A 13370-nucleotide genomic window follows, 5' to 3' on the forward strand; every position below is an offset into this window, starting at 1 on the left:
TCGAGGGTCCGGGAACCAGGAAACAAGAGATTAGTTACAGCGAACTACGGAGCACACGTCTAGCCACGGGAAGCGGTAGCGTTGAGACGCGCGGGGCCGCGGTGGCGTGGTCTCTTTGTAGAATGAGCTACGTCTGACGTGGAGGCTGGTGGAGAGCGTACCACGTTAGACGGCCATGTTGGAAGTACCAAGGAGTGCAAGCCCTGTTGTGACAGACCAGGAAGTCCAAAAAGGACGCGTTCTATAGATCATGACACCGCTGCCACCTTGTCTTCTGAGTTACCCTGCTGGCGGTCTCTTGCTTCCTTGCAGTATCCCAGTGCTCCATTGAATGACTGGACACCTTGTGGCTCTCTATTGGGGGTGGTTTCGTTGATGGTTTGTGGCTGAGCTGTCTACCACGGGGTTCCATGTCATTTCATCGTGGGATGTTTTTTCGCTGGGTTTTTTACGGCAAATATATTAATGAAAAACCCCATCAAATTTTTTGTAAATTATTTTTGGGGGGTCCCCCTGACCTCACATTCACTTACATTTTTTATCTATTCCCAAACACCCACATCCCATATATATAATTTTCTAACCCCCCAAAAAAATGTGATTTTTTTTTTTGTAAAAGAAATTGCAGTGAAAAACCCCGCAAAAAAACGTCCGGCGATGAAAGGACGTTGTACCTACCACGGATCCTCCTTTGGGCTTGCCGGCACTTTTTATTTTTTAAACTTTATTTAAATCAAGGCAAACATACAATGGTTGGTCAGAGCAGAAAATAAATCCCGTAAATAAGAGGTAACATTATACGTGCTCGTGGGCAGAATTACACCAAATGTTATTTTTAAAAAATGACAATATACAGAGCTGCAAAGAGGCCCACAGGGTGTAGTCTTGTAGTGCAGCATCAGCTCATAGAAAAGTGCCTCATTCTGTAGTTACCAAATATACTCGCAAAGGAGTCCAAATGTCTTTAGGCCTGCACAATGATACCATGGTAGATGGGTACGGTTCTTCCCTGTCCGCAGTATAAATGAGATCTCGCTTCCACTGTGCGTGTGTCGGAGAACTTTTCGATTTCCTATAACGCAACACACATCTTTTGGCAACTACACATGCTACATTGAAGAATCGCCTAGTCGCCACTGACACCATGCCTATGTCCCCCAGAAGGTACTTGACAGGGGCCATCATGGGGGGCGGGATCTCCAGCATCTCATGCAGGGTAGCCGCCATCCCCTCTCAACAACTGACAACACCCGGGCAGTGTATAGTATCGGCTGGGGTATGGCCACATTTCAGACATTCAGGAGAAGTGTGCAATCAGATTGTTTGTGCTGATGGCTTGTGCTTAACCACTATACAATTAGTACAATTGTGTATCATTCAAAGATTTGCAAAGTGAATATATTAGTGCCGTTTATTGGTCCACTTGATGACCGCCGGCATGTGTTTCGACACTAGGTCGTCCTCAAAGTTGTAAGTGCACGTTAAAAAGGTGGTGGATGCAATCCGCAGCTTTACATTATTTGAAAAGGAGCATAGCATGTCAGGTGAAACAACAAATTTGTAATAAAAAGATCGATACATCGCCTGGTTGATTAGGAAAAAGGGGGGCAAACGGGGAAGAAACAGACAGGGTGTATTCTCATTAGGTTATTCACACATCTTTCGCCTGGTTGATTAGGAAAAAGGGGGGCAAACGGGGAAGAAACAGACAGGGTGTATTCTCATTAGGTTATTCACACATCTTTCTATATATTCCTCCATTAGCACGCTTCAGATCTTGCAGTGCTCTTTATCTTTTGCTTGCATGCTTTAGTGATTATAGTACGATTGTATTTTGTTAAAAAAAAGTATTTGTGTCATTGCATGGCACCCCATTGAGGCCTTCCCAGTCCATATTGGGTGGGGTGATGTCACCTGTGGTTAAATATAAAAAACAGTGTCTCGAGCTATAGGCTATGCTCATCTGTAACTTGTTCGGGTGTTAATCATGCTTGGCTGGCCTTAGTTAACAGTTTCGTTATAAATGTCACCCAGAAATCGTGGTAAGCGTGGGCAAAAAACCTTGAATTAAACAAGTTCTTACCATCTGTCTCTGGGTTAATGATCTGTTGGTGTAAGTGGAGACAAATGTAGTTCCCATCTGGACCTGAGTTTATCATCTTTTATTTATTTGTAGTGGGTTCACTTACAGCTTATTGTTGCAGTACAAATGTACCAAGGTCCCAATTCATATGTAAACTATTCAGGTTTGTATATTAAGATCTTCTCTAAATGGTAGAAATGAATTAAAGCAAATTGAGTGTATTGGTATCTATATATTTCACCCAAGTGTCAGGTACATGGGTTCGGGTCCCTGTGCATACCAATATCCCACATATTGAGCCAGAGAGGCCAGATAATATAGTTCAACGTCTGGGCTGCCAGTCCCGCCCGCCCGTCCGCTCGTACGGTTCGGTAAGCTTCTCCCAACTCATCCTTACAGTACCAGGCCCCTTACAGGAACCCCACCATCACAGAACATATAGACGAGAACAAGAACGTGACCGGCCAAAAGGGAATATTACTGAAATAATATAGTAGCTTTGGGAGGATCATCATTCATTTTCAACTGGGACAATCAGCCATACAGGGAAAGTGGTAATTTAGCCAACATTCTTTGCTTCTCCTCCAAGTGATGCATATATTCGGCATAGTTATCCACATACAATGTGCGCGGTTGTTGCGAGACCCGTATGCCCAGGTATTTGAATCGTGCAACTACCCAGCGAAACCCTAGCAGGTCTGCCATCTGTGGTGTGGCATCTTTCAGGGGGAAGAGTTCAGACTTAGCTTAGTTAACGCTATAACCTGAGTGCTTTGTAAAATTCTGTACTTCGTCCATCATCGGACCAAGGTTGACCTCAGGATTGCAGACATATAACAGTGTGTCATCAGCATATAGGGAAATAACCTGTAGGGATCCAGACATAGGAATCCCTCTGTGCGCATGTCTACCCCTCATGACCGCAGCAAGTGGCTCTATTGTTAACGTGAACAACAGGGGAGACAAAGGGCACCCCAGGCATGTTCCACTCTGGAGAGAAATGATAGGGGATAGCTTAGTATTGGTCCTCACCCTGGCCACCGGCCTTGAAAAGAGAAGTTGAACATATCTCCAAAAGGCTGCTCCAAACTTAAACTGACGAAGTACCCTAAACAAGTATTGCCAGGACACCGAGTCAAAGGCTTTCTCGGCATCCAGAGATGCCGCCACCCCCCTGGCCCACTGATCGATCTGGCAAATAGGGCCAAAAAGCCCACAGAGATTCACAGCTGTAGATCTGGTTGGGATGAATCCTGACTGATCAGAATGCACTAGGTCAACCATGTAGGAGAGGAGTCTAGTCGCCAAGACCATCATGAAGATCTTTTCATCTGTCTTTAGCAATGGCCGGTATGACGTAACCTCATTTGGTGACCCCCCAGGCTTCACCAGGACTGCAATAATTGCCTTGCGGGAGAGTGCCAACGTCAAGAGACTCCTCCAGTATTCGCACCAAATACGGAGCCAAAATCGCTCCATATTCCTTATACAGTTCAACCCCCACCCGTCCAACCCCGGGGCCTTGCCAGATGCCGGGCCTCAATGGCACAAGTTATTTTGTCCATAGGGACCGGAGCATCCAGCGCTAGGAAGGTCTATGCCTTCCAAATACCATGCCAGCTCCTCACCCGTAATGGTGTCTCTACAAAGACTCCTAATATGCCTGGAACTCTGCATTGATATCATCATTCGAAGTTAAGATAGCCCCGGACGACGCAGTGACACCTGTGATAACGGAGGGGAGAAGTCAATTTTTACTGCCCTAGCCAAAACCCGGCCTGGGCTGTCCGCTTCGCCATAACGGCAAGCAAGTATTGACTTAGCAATTTATAATACCTCCCTTTCCGCTAGGTCTTGAAATCGTATTAAGTTGCCCATAATCAGCCCCAGAAGAGCTCTGTCTTTTGTTCTCCCATACCCGTTCTTGAAATGTCTAATTTGCCCCTCGAGCTTGTGTAGTTCCCTCATAAGTGTGTTAAGGGTCCCAGCAATCTGTGAGAGCGATTCCCCCCTCATAACTACTTTGTAGGTTTCCCACAACATGGAGTACTGGACCACCGAGCCCAGGTTAGTGTTAAAGAACTCTTCAATTTTAGAGTAAAAGTAAGTGTTCCAATCACAGTGGGATCTCATAATATTGTGGCTGGTATACGCCAGAGGGGGCAGGGCCTAGGTGTCTGGGTCGAGGCCAAAGACATTGCTACAGGAGAATGATCAGAAAAGGTGCGCAGCAAGAGAGTACCCACGCACCCTCCCCATCAGGTCCATGGACAGAAGCCAGTAATCGATCTGTGACAAGGAATTGTGGACTGAGGAATGATGGGTATATTCTCTCACTGTGGGGTGCAACCCATGTCAAACATCAGACAGGTGTAGCTGCGGCATGATTTGTGACAGGGCTTGAGCCGCCAGGGTAAGAGGACGGGGGTTGTAGAGGAGCAATCCATGGTAGGGTCAAGGATCATATTCATATCCCCTGCCAAACCACAGGTACATCAATGTGCTCAATTAGTATATCTGCAAGAGACCAATAAAAATGTGGGTCATCAACATAGGGGCTGTAGGAGTTTACTAGAATATGCCATCTCCATGCAATATTCTCTTTAAGACCACATATTTTCCATGGGGATCCACATGTTTTCTATCCACTTTAAGCAACACTGTAGGATGCATCAATGTTACCACACCCCTGGCTTGTGAAAAGTAGGACATATAAAATCGCTGTCTGACCCATTTAGGGGCAAAGGATTCATGCACCGGGCCCAAAGCATGTGTCTCCTAAAGGAGGAGAACCTACGGGGCATGGGCCTCCTGGTATGTCAAAAGCCGTCTTGCCTTAGTCGGATTATTAATTCCCCCCAACATTCTAAGAAGTAATGGTCACGTCCCATTGCTGGCTCTGCTCATCCCCTCCCGCCATCAACCAAGAACCCCCGGACGCGGGAGCCTCTCCACACTACACCACCTCCCAAGTAGCATACTTTGCTGTTTGCCTGAACTTTTGTAACCTTTAACCCCAACAATAGGAGTGACTGCGCTATGTGTCACCCCACTCCCTGTCCCCCCCACCACCAACCCCAATTTGATGAAGCTTACCCATAACCATAACAACAGAGATCTCTTGGGAAGCAATGCGAGCAACAACTGATTTTTAAACGCAAGCAGGCGCCTCAGCATGTGACAAATCAGAGTCCATTTTGTCATGGGACCGGACTCTACTAAAGAAGTTATAATGTAAGTGGTGTCAGTGTTCATTCACCCAAAACTGAAGGGGCAGGGTACGAGCCCCCCTTGGACAGCGACCCACCGAAGACCCCTGTGGGGGGCGGGATTGAAGCTTTGATGTATGTGATGTCATCAGAGGTGTTTTCGAAGAAATGCGCTCAACCTCCGTGCTGAATGCAAAGTTTATCTGGAAATATGAGGGCGTACGGTATCTGTCGGAGTCTCAACAGGCGTTTATCTGGGTTGTAGGATATGCCCTGCACCTGGACATTAGCAATAAAGGCAGGGTAGATAAGTATTTTTACCTGATTCAAAGTGCGGTGTGCTACGCTCTCTGGCCAGCTACAATATGAGATCTCTGCCTCTGTAATTTAACAGGTTGACAATGATTGTGCGTGGAGGCGCTCCTGGTTTCGGGAATGGTGCCAATGTGCGGTAGGCACGCTCGATCAAAAACTGCGCCGAGAATTGGGGCACCCCCAATAGTTGTTACAGGAGTTCCTCTACAAATGGCTCCATTGCCCCTTTTACTGCAGCCTCCGGCAGCCCAACAATGCAGACCTTGTTAAGCCGAGAGCGTGATTCCAAATTGTTAAATTTACTCCGGATCGCTGCCAGGTCTTTCCTCATAACTGTGATATCTCTATCGTGTTGCACAACTTTATCCTCAGTACTGCTTATCCTGGCTTCCGCCTTTGTAGTCCGGCCGCTTTCTTTTTCTAATTAGGAGCGCAAAGAGGTGATGTTAGCTGAGATCCTCCAACCGCATATTCACCACAGCAAAGTCCCACTGCATAGCTGTTTTAAGTATCCATGGATTCATGGATTCTATGCTGAAGACTGTAATTGCAGAGCTGGTGCAGTGGGAAGCGTTGGAAGTACAGACTCTCCTTCTGAGGATTGGAGCTGCAGAGGTTGCGCAGCGGAAAGCAAACTCTTTAAAAGTTTTCCCCATTTTCTGTCGAGCACCGGTGGCCGGATAGCACCAGAGAGTTGTGGGAGCCAGGAGAGCTCTGCCGGTGACAGACGCGAGTCGTGGTAGGCTGTGAAGGAGGATTTCCTATCCGCGTGGGGAAACTGAAGCAGAAGACCTGGAGGCAGCAAGGATAACGGACATGCACCCAGACCCAGTGAGTACGCTGTTAGATTGTGACTCTAGAGCGCTCCGTAACCTCACGCTGGCCAAGTCCAGGGGCCTTGACTGTAGAAACGTGTTAAACGGAACAAAACATGTGAAGAAGAAACTTTTTGAACACTGAACCAATGTAAAGCAGGTTAATTCTTCTGTTGTGAACCGAGCTGACTTAAAAGGGCCCAAATGCCAAATTAAGAACTTGATTACCATACCAGAAGAGCGTGATTGTGACATTGTCGTGCATAATAAGAGCCTGCTACAAAAAGGGGCTATATCTATAAGAGAAAAGATAAACCATCATTACCAAAGCCCGTTGATACTTTCAATGTTGGTAAAAACTATTGCCCATATCAAAATAAGGTTCTAAGAGGGAATGGCTTAAACCCACATTGCCAAAGCCACGCTTACCTCTGGTGCCATGCAGGAGTGCCTGGTCCGGACTGTACTGCAGAGAGGCCCCCGTACTGGTCCCCTTCACCCGGTCGTATGTCCCAGCCACCCCTTCCTTCACCTGTTGCCTGGAGGATAAACCTCCAGGGGGCCGTGAGGTTGGGAGGGGCCTCAGAGTGTTCGGGACTAGCGCCGCTGGTGTTCTGGCGGGTGTTGTGGAAACCTAAGGTGCAAGCACAGGGTAAGTTTACTGTGGAAAAATAACTGCAATGTTCCCCCTCCCTTCTCCTTCCCCTCAGCCCCTTAAAAAGGTAAGGCTGGCTGGAGCGCATGGATGCGGCTCACCTGTGGTTGTGTGTCTGCAAGTGCGTCTCCGGAGATGGGTTCCGGAGAGGGGACTGAAGATGAGTCTCTTTCCCAGGTGTGATGTCTCTTCTGATTGTCTTATGTTCTTTCTCTATCCCCAGGTGTCGGAACTTCAGCGCCGAACCGGTGGTGGAACCCAGAGGGTGGACCGCTAGTTCATGGATACAGGTAAGTTCTCGAGTTCTTAAATGGAGGGGTTGGTTCTGATGGGGGGGGGGAGAACGGAAGGCGGATGCTAACCCTGTTGGTTGTTTTCGTACAGGGCTTCTGACTCTGGGTGCCTGGAAGACCCAGGGCGGGAGCAAGTCCATGTAGGATGCGAAGAGGACGGAGTCCGCCGCAGAGTGGCATTGAACAGGATGCTGAAGGCCGCAGACCAAGACTGAAGACCAGGGTACTGAAGATTGCTGAAGGATGCTGAAGGACCTAAAGATGCTGAAGGACCGACGGATGCTGAAGGAGTCCCAACTGGATTCAGAAGAATGTTCTTGACCAAGGAGCTCAACGCAGGAAGAGGCTTGAGCGCAGAAGCGGTAAGCGAAACACTACTCTTGTCAGGAGCAGAAGAAACGCTAAACACAGTGTGCGGTCCTGGGCGTGGCTTTATAGTCCTGTGCCACACCCTGCCGGAGCTAGATGCGTAAGGGCATTGGTTTCGTGCACGTGGCAGGTATATAGCCGTACATGCCCGAATCGCACGTGCTCAGTGCTTCTTGGCTTGTGATGGGCGGTGCCCTTACCTTCAGCTCTTACTTGCGGGCCGTAACTAGGTAGCGCCCACCCACACGCTTGCGCCATCCAGCCACCATCCCTGTCCACCTTTTCCCTATTGTATGGTCCCTCCCCCTGTTAGCCCATCACCCCTGGGCCCGTAACAGGATTGTGACAGTTGGTTATTGGAAAAGGGGAGAAACCAGAGTGACAGGAAGGCTGCCCTTCAGAAGAAAGTTGTTCAGAGGGAGTGGAGTATAACTTGCAGAGACTGTGGCAATCATACTCATATAGCAAACAATACCAGTGTGGTTCTTATTTCCCTTATAGTGTTTCTTATTTGTGATGTTGTGGAGCAAAATACATTGCTAACCTGTTTGAGATTAACTTTTTCCACAGAAGTAATTGCAAGTAGTAGATTGTTCTGGCCTGTTAGAGTACACCAGGTCAGAGAATGTTGTAATATTTTGACCTGTTCTGGTTGGAGATTACACCAGAGCAGAGCACATTATCTTATTGGGCCTGGCAGGGGGGGTGGACCAGGTGGAAGCAATTTAAGTACTGTGGTGTGGTTACATATCTGAAGAAGTTGAAGAAACACTAAAGTGTTTTTGTGGATTAAAGCAGAATCATCCTGACAAATTAATATCATTGAATCAAGTGTTGTGTAATCTGCTGCAGAAGCATTTAATATCATCAAACATGTGGTTTTGTGAACTGGTGCAGTAATCTTTGTTAACCACTTATGAACTGTTGGTTAAATACAAGCTGGAACTTTGTTATCAAATTGGAACTAGAAGAGAATGAAGATTGCCCATGCTGAGAGCGTTGGACAGTCATGATTCTATTAAAGACAAGGAGGCGAGCATTATGCTTTCTTTCTTTATTACTGCCAATCAGCACTTTCAAATAAAACATATATATATATTTTTTTTCTTTAACAAACTCATCAACATTTTGTTCATGTCCCTTTTCTTGAACTAAAAGGGTTGTTAGTTTGTGCTCTTAGAAAAAAAAATTCTCTGAATGGACTACTGAATCCCATGAATCCCTGCTTTCTTGTAGTCCTGCCTGAAACAGCTCCTTGTCCAATCAGGCTCTGTCCTCCGCTATATGAGCCCCTTCAATGCGACAATCCTCCTCTTTTTTTGGTGATGAACGACTAATCAACTTTAACCAGCACACTTCGACTGACTGAACTGCAGCCACTAAACTTTAACATTCCAATGGAACTAGACTTGACCTCCTGCTCTTGACGATGTAGGTCTCTCGTGTCTGTTTCTGATCTTCTCCTGCAATCAATAGACAAATAATCATAAGGGTGGATTCTACTTCTTCAATGTCATTTAGGTTGCAACAACAATATCCAAACTTTTCTTTATGTATCTAATATTACGTATAACCGGGTGGGATACAATTCTCGTCTCCTCGTCTTTAATAGAATCAAGACTGTCCAGCGCTCTCAGCATGAGCAATCTTCATTCTATGGCAAGACAGGAGGCAAGCATTATACTTGTTCAAAGCTGTCAATTACAGTATTCGCTATCTGGGAGATAGGCTTGAAATAAAAGGTTTTGAATGTAGATTCATTAGACCAGTCCGCAGCTTTCATAATGTCTTGCAATGATACTCCTGCTGAGAATGCTCTAGAAGCCATCGCACCCCTTACAGAATGAGCACCAAACTGCTCTAAATCAATTCCTGCCCAGTGCATGACTTCCCTGACCCACCTAGCTATAGTGGCTGTCACTACTGCGTGAAATGGTTTCCTACGCGCGATCAAGAGCTGAGTAACCCCTCTGGGCCTGTACTGCGCTGTAGCTGCTTCGTAATCTTTAATGCATTGCGCTACGCATAGTTTATCGTTATTGGGAAAATACGGATATGAAATAATCGATGAGTTTGACTTTGTCCTATTTGCTACGTTAAATGCCACTCCTTCTGGGTAAAATATCTTTCTGTCCACTTCTAAGGCCTTCACGTCTGATACCCTCCTGCAAGCTATGAGGCAAAGAAGCATCGCTAGCTTCCCTGATAGCTGTGATCGTGAGAGATAATTGTTATGTGGCCATGCCAGGAACAGCTTAAGGACTTCCTGTACATCCCAGAGAGCTGTGTATTTGGGACATGGGGGTTTTCGCATCTTGGTACCTTTTAGAAGTCGTAAAATCGTTGGGTGCTCACCTATCGGTGCTCCTTCTACTTTATCATGGCCTGCTGAAATGGCCGACCTATACACTCCGATAGTCCTATATGCTACACCTTCTGCAAAGCGATGCGCTAGGAAATTGAGTACCTGTACTACAGGGGCTGAAACGGGATTAGTATCAATTCCCTAGCAGAATGCGCTCCACCGCTTCCACGCGGCACCATAGCTCCTGATGGTAGACGGTGCCCACGAGTCCCTGATACACTCGGAAGCGAGTTGAGAAATTCCTGGCAGATGCCATCTCGGGCCAAAACCTTGCAAGCCATCAGGCGGAGTGTGTCCCCCATGACTAGTGGATGGAATTGCCCTTTTCGGGTCCCGAAGGATGTCCACCCTGTGAGGATTCACTCTCTGGAAATCCATAGAAAGTTCCATCACTACTGGAAACCACGGCTGCGATTTCCAGATCGGAACCGCTAACACCAACTCTGCCTGTTCTCTGCGCACCTTCGCCAGAACTCTCGTTATCGCAAACGGGGGAAAGGCTCCCTTCCCCTGCTGCAGGAAAGCGTCTGTGCCCGCTGCCGCTGGGTCTATCCTCCAACTGAAAAATTTGGGTATCTGAGCATTCAGCCTGGATGCGAATAGGTCGGTGTCTAGTGGAACCCATAAGGTCTGGAAAAGCTGAAAAAACTCCTCCGGGAGACTCCAGTCGCTGGAGTCTACCAAATATCGCGAATTCCAGTCCGCTATCGTGTTTTGAACTCCTGGCAAGTATTTTGCTGATACCGATATTTGTTGTCTCAGGCAATAGTGCCAAAAATCTTTTGCCAACTCGGCTAACATCCTGGAGGAGGTCCCCCCCAGTTTGTTGATATAACGGACTGCCGATATGTTCTCCATTTTTAGAAGTACGCAGCATTTGGCTCAGTCTTTGGTAAGGCCTGCACTGCGAAAGAGCCTGCCAGGAGCTCTAGGCAATTTATGTGGAGCGATAGTTCCTGTGCGGACCATTTCCCTCCTGTTTGCAAGGAGCCGCATCGCACTCCCCACCCCGCTCTGCTCGCGTCTGACTCCATGACGATGTTCGGGGTATCTCCGAAAATGGCCCTGCCATTCCAGGCTTCCATGTTCCCTAGCCACCAGTGGAGTTCGGTAATGGCTTCCTGGTCCAGTGTTACTAACTGATGGTAGCCTAGCCCTCCCCTGAGGTGCCTTATCTTCAACCTCTGCAGTGCTCTGTAGTGTAACAGACCGGGGAAAATAGCTTGAATGGAAGCTGCGAGTAATCAGATTATCTGAGCTAGGCTGCGAAGAGATACTACTTTCTTCGCTACTATCGCTCTTAGCTCCTTTTTTTATACCTTTTATCTTTGCTGCAGGGAGCTCTAGGGTGGCCTTCTTGGTATCTATCACGAAACCCAGAAAGTCCATCCTCTGCGATGGGATCCGCTCGGATTTTTCTTCTTTTATGATGAAGCTGAGAGAGGTCATGAGTTTGCACACCCACACTGCGTTGGCTGGCAGCGCATTGTCCCAGTATGAGGATGTCGTCCAGGTATAAGATCATCCTGATCCCCCTCTCCAGAATAGCTGCTGCTACCGGGCGCATGATTTTTGTGAACGCCCATGGTGCCGAAAGCTAGGCCGAAGGGCAGGCAGGTGAACCTCCAAACGTCCTCTGCCCATCGAAAACGGAGATATCTCTGGTGATGAGCCGCTATCGGGATCGAAAGATAGGCGTCTTTCAGGTCTACCCTGACTAACCAATCTCCTTTTCTGAGAAGGTCCCTCAGGAGGTGAATACCCTCCATTTTGAAGTGTCTGTACACTGCCCACTCGTTCGAATTTTTTAAGTTGATGACGGGTCTCACTTTCTCCCCTCTGTGCACCAGAAACATGTTGCTGAGAAAACCTTCGCTTTGCGTTCTCTCCCTTTCTATAGCACCCTTGTCTGCTAGGCTTCGGAGTTCGCTGCATAGCCGCTGTCACTCTGCTAAGGGCATGTGCATCCGCGCTGGTTCTCACGCTTGTGTGGGGTACCTACAAATTCTAGCTGCATGCCTGAAACTGCTTGCAATACCCATGCTTCGCTGGATAATTCTTCCCATGCATTCAAGAACCAACGTGTCCTGCCTCCCATAGGGAGATCAGCTTGTTGGGTACTCACCGCTTGGCGCGTTTGCTTGTCTGTAGGAGCCTCTTCCGCAGCGTTTTCTGGGGAACCGGGATCTAGTTGGAAAGAAGATGTCCTGTTACCGGTTCTCCCATTATTGGGCTCTGTGTCCTTGAGGCCTTCTGAATTGCCCAAAACGACCGGACGCCCGACCTCTTTGCCGTCCGGTCCCAGCAAAAACTCGCCCGGGGAAGATCCGTTTAATGGAATTTTGCGCCTTCTCGAGCGCCGAGTATGTCCCAACAAACTGGGACTTTTCTTTTGCGAAAGTGTCTCCAAATAGTAGTCCTTTTGCTTCTCCTCCTGCCTCGTACGAGGCCAAATCACTCCATTTTTCATCGATTTTTAGTAGGACTCCACATCTCCTTTCTGTGAGAGGGCGCAGTTAGCGTTCTCCAATAAGCAAACTGCTCTTTGCGTCCAGTTTCCCAGCGCCACGACGTCTACTGGCTTGCCGGTGTCTGCGGCTTTCTCCGCCAGGTCCATTTTGGCGAGCGGGCCTGCCATGTCTAGTGCTCTGTCCTGGCATCCCTGCCATGATCTATCTACACCTTTCCTTATATCTTTCGTCGCTTTCGTGATGAATGTCACCATCTTTGGATCCAATTCCGGTTTTTCGGTGACCTTCCCTGGTAGAAGTGGCCTGGGACACTCCATTCTCATCTTCGCCCTGACTTCCTTATCCAGTGGCTTTCGCAGGTGAAGTGCCATATATTGTGCCACTCTGGGTGAAGGCACCCACTCAGAGGATCTGGGATGAGCAATCGCCTCGGGGTCGAACATCTCTAGTACCCCTGCGTCTTCCTCTTCTCGAGGTTCTTGGGTCGATTTGGGTTGAGGCATAACGATGTCTTCCTCGCCCTCATCGTCCGGCGAGTATTCCGCGTCCTCTTCTTCCCCTTCATTGTACACCCCTGGGGTAGAGGGTTGAGAGTCCACCGCCCTCATCATGAAGGCTTTCTTAAGCCTACTTACTGGGTCGACTGACTCTTGAGGTGATAAACCCACCCCTTCTGTGGTGCTCAGGGGCGTCGAAGAGGGGGGGTCCTCTTCCGAGCTTTTTTACAGCCCTCAACCTCTTCTTCGGGTTGTCTTGCTGATGTCCCCTCCCCTGGGCTCAGTGCCCTTTTCCTTC

General features: G+C 48.0%; 1 protein-coding gene across 4 annotated transcripts in view; it reads left to right on the top strand.

Moving 5' to 3' along the window:
* The window catches only part of USP45 (ubiquitin specific peptidase 45), a 3631241-nt gene that overhangs the window by 39246 nt on the left and 3578625 nt on the right, over positions 1–13370 (top strand). Inside the window, exons 1-2 of one of the 4 annotated variants that reach the window (XM_069606398.1) lie at positions 7296–7367; positions 7462–7732. The exons of the other annotated variants lie outside the window; for them this stretch is intronic. The gene's annotated coding sequence lies outside the window, so the exon portion shown is untranslated. Of the gene's footprint in view, positions 1–7295; positions 7368–7461; positions 7733–13370 lie in introns of those variants that run through there. 4 annotated transcript variants of the gene reach the window in all.

This window comes from Ambystoma mexicanum, chromosome 4p (genome assembly GCF_040938575.1).
Source record: "Ambystoma mexicanum isolate Mex_15411 chromosome 4p, UKY_AmexF1_1, whole genome shotgun sequence".
NCBI lineage: Eukaryota > Metazoa > Chordata > Amphibia > Caudata > Ambystomatidae > Ambystoma > Ambystoma mexicanum.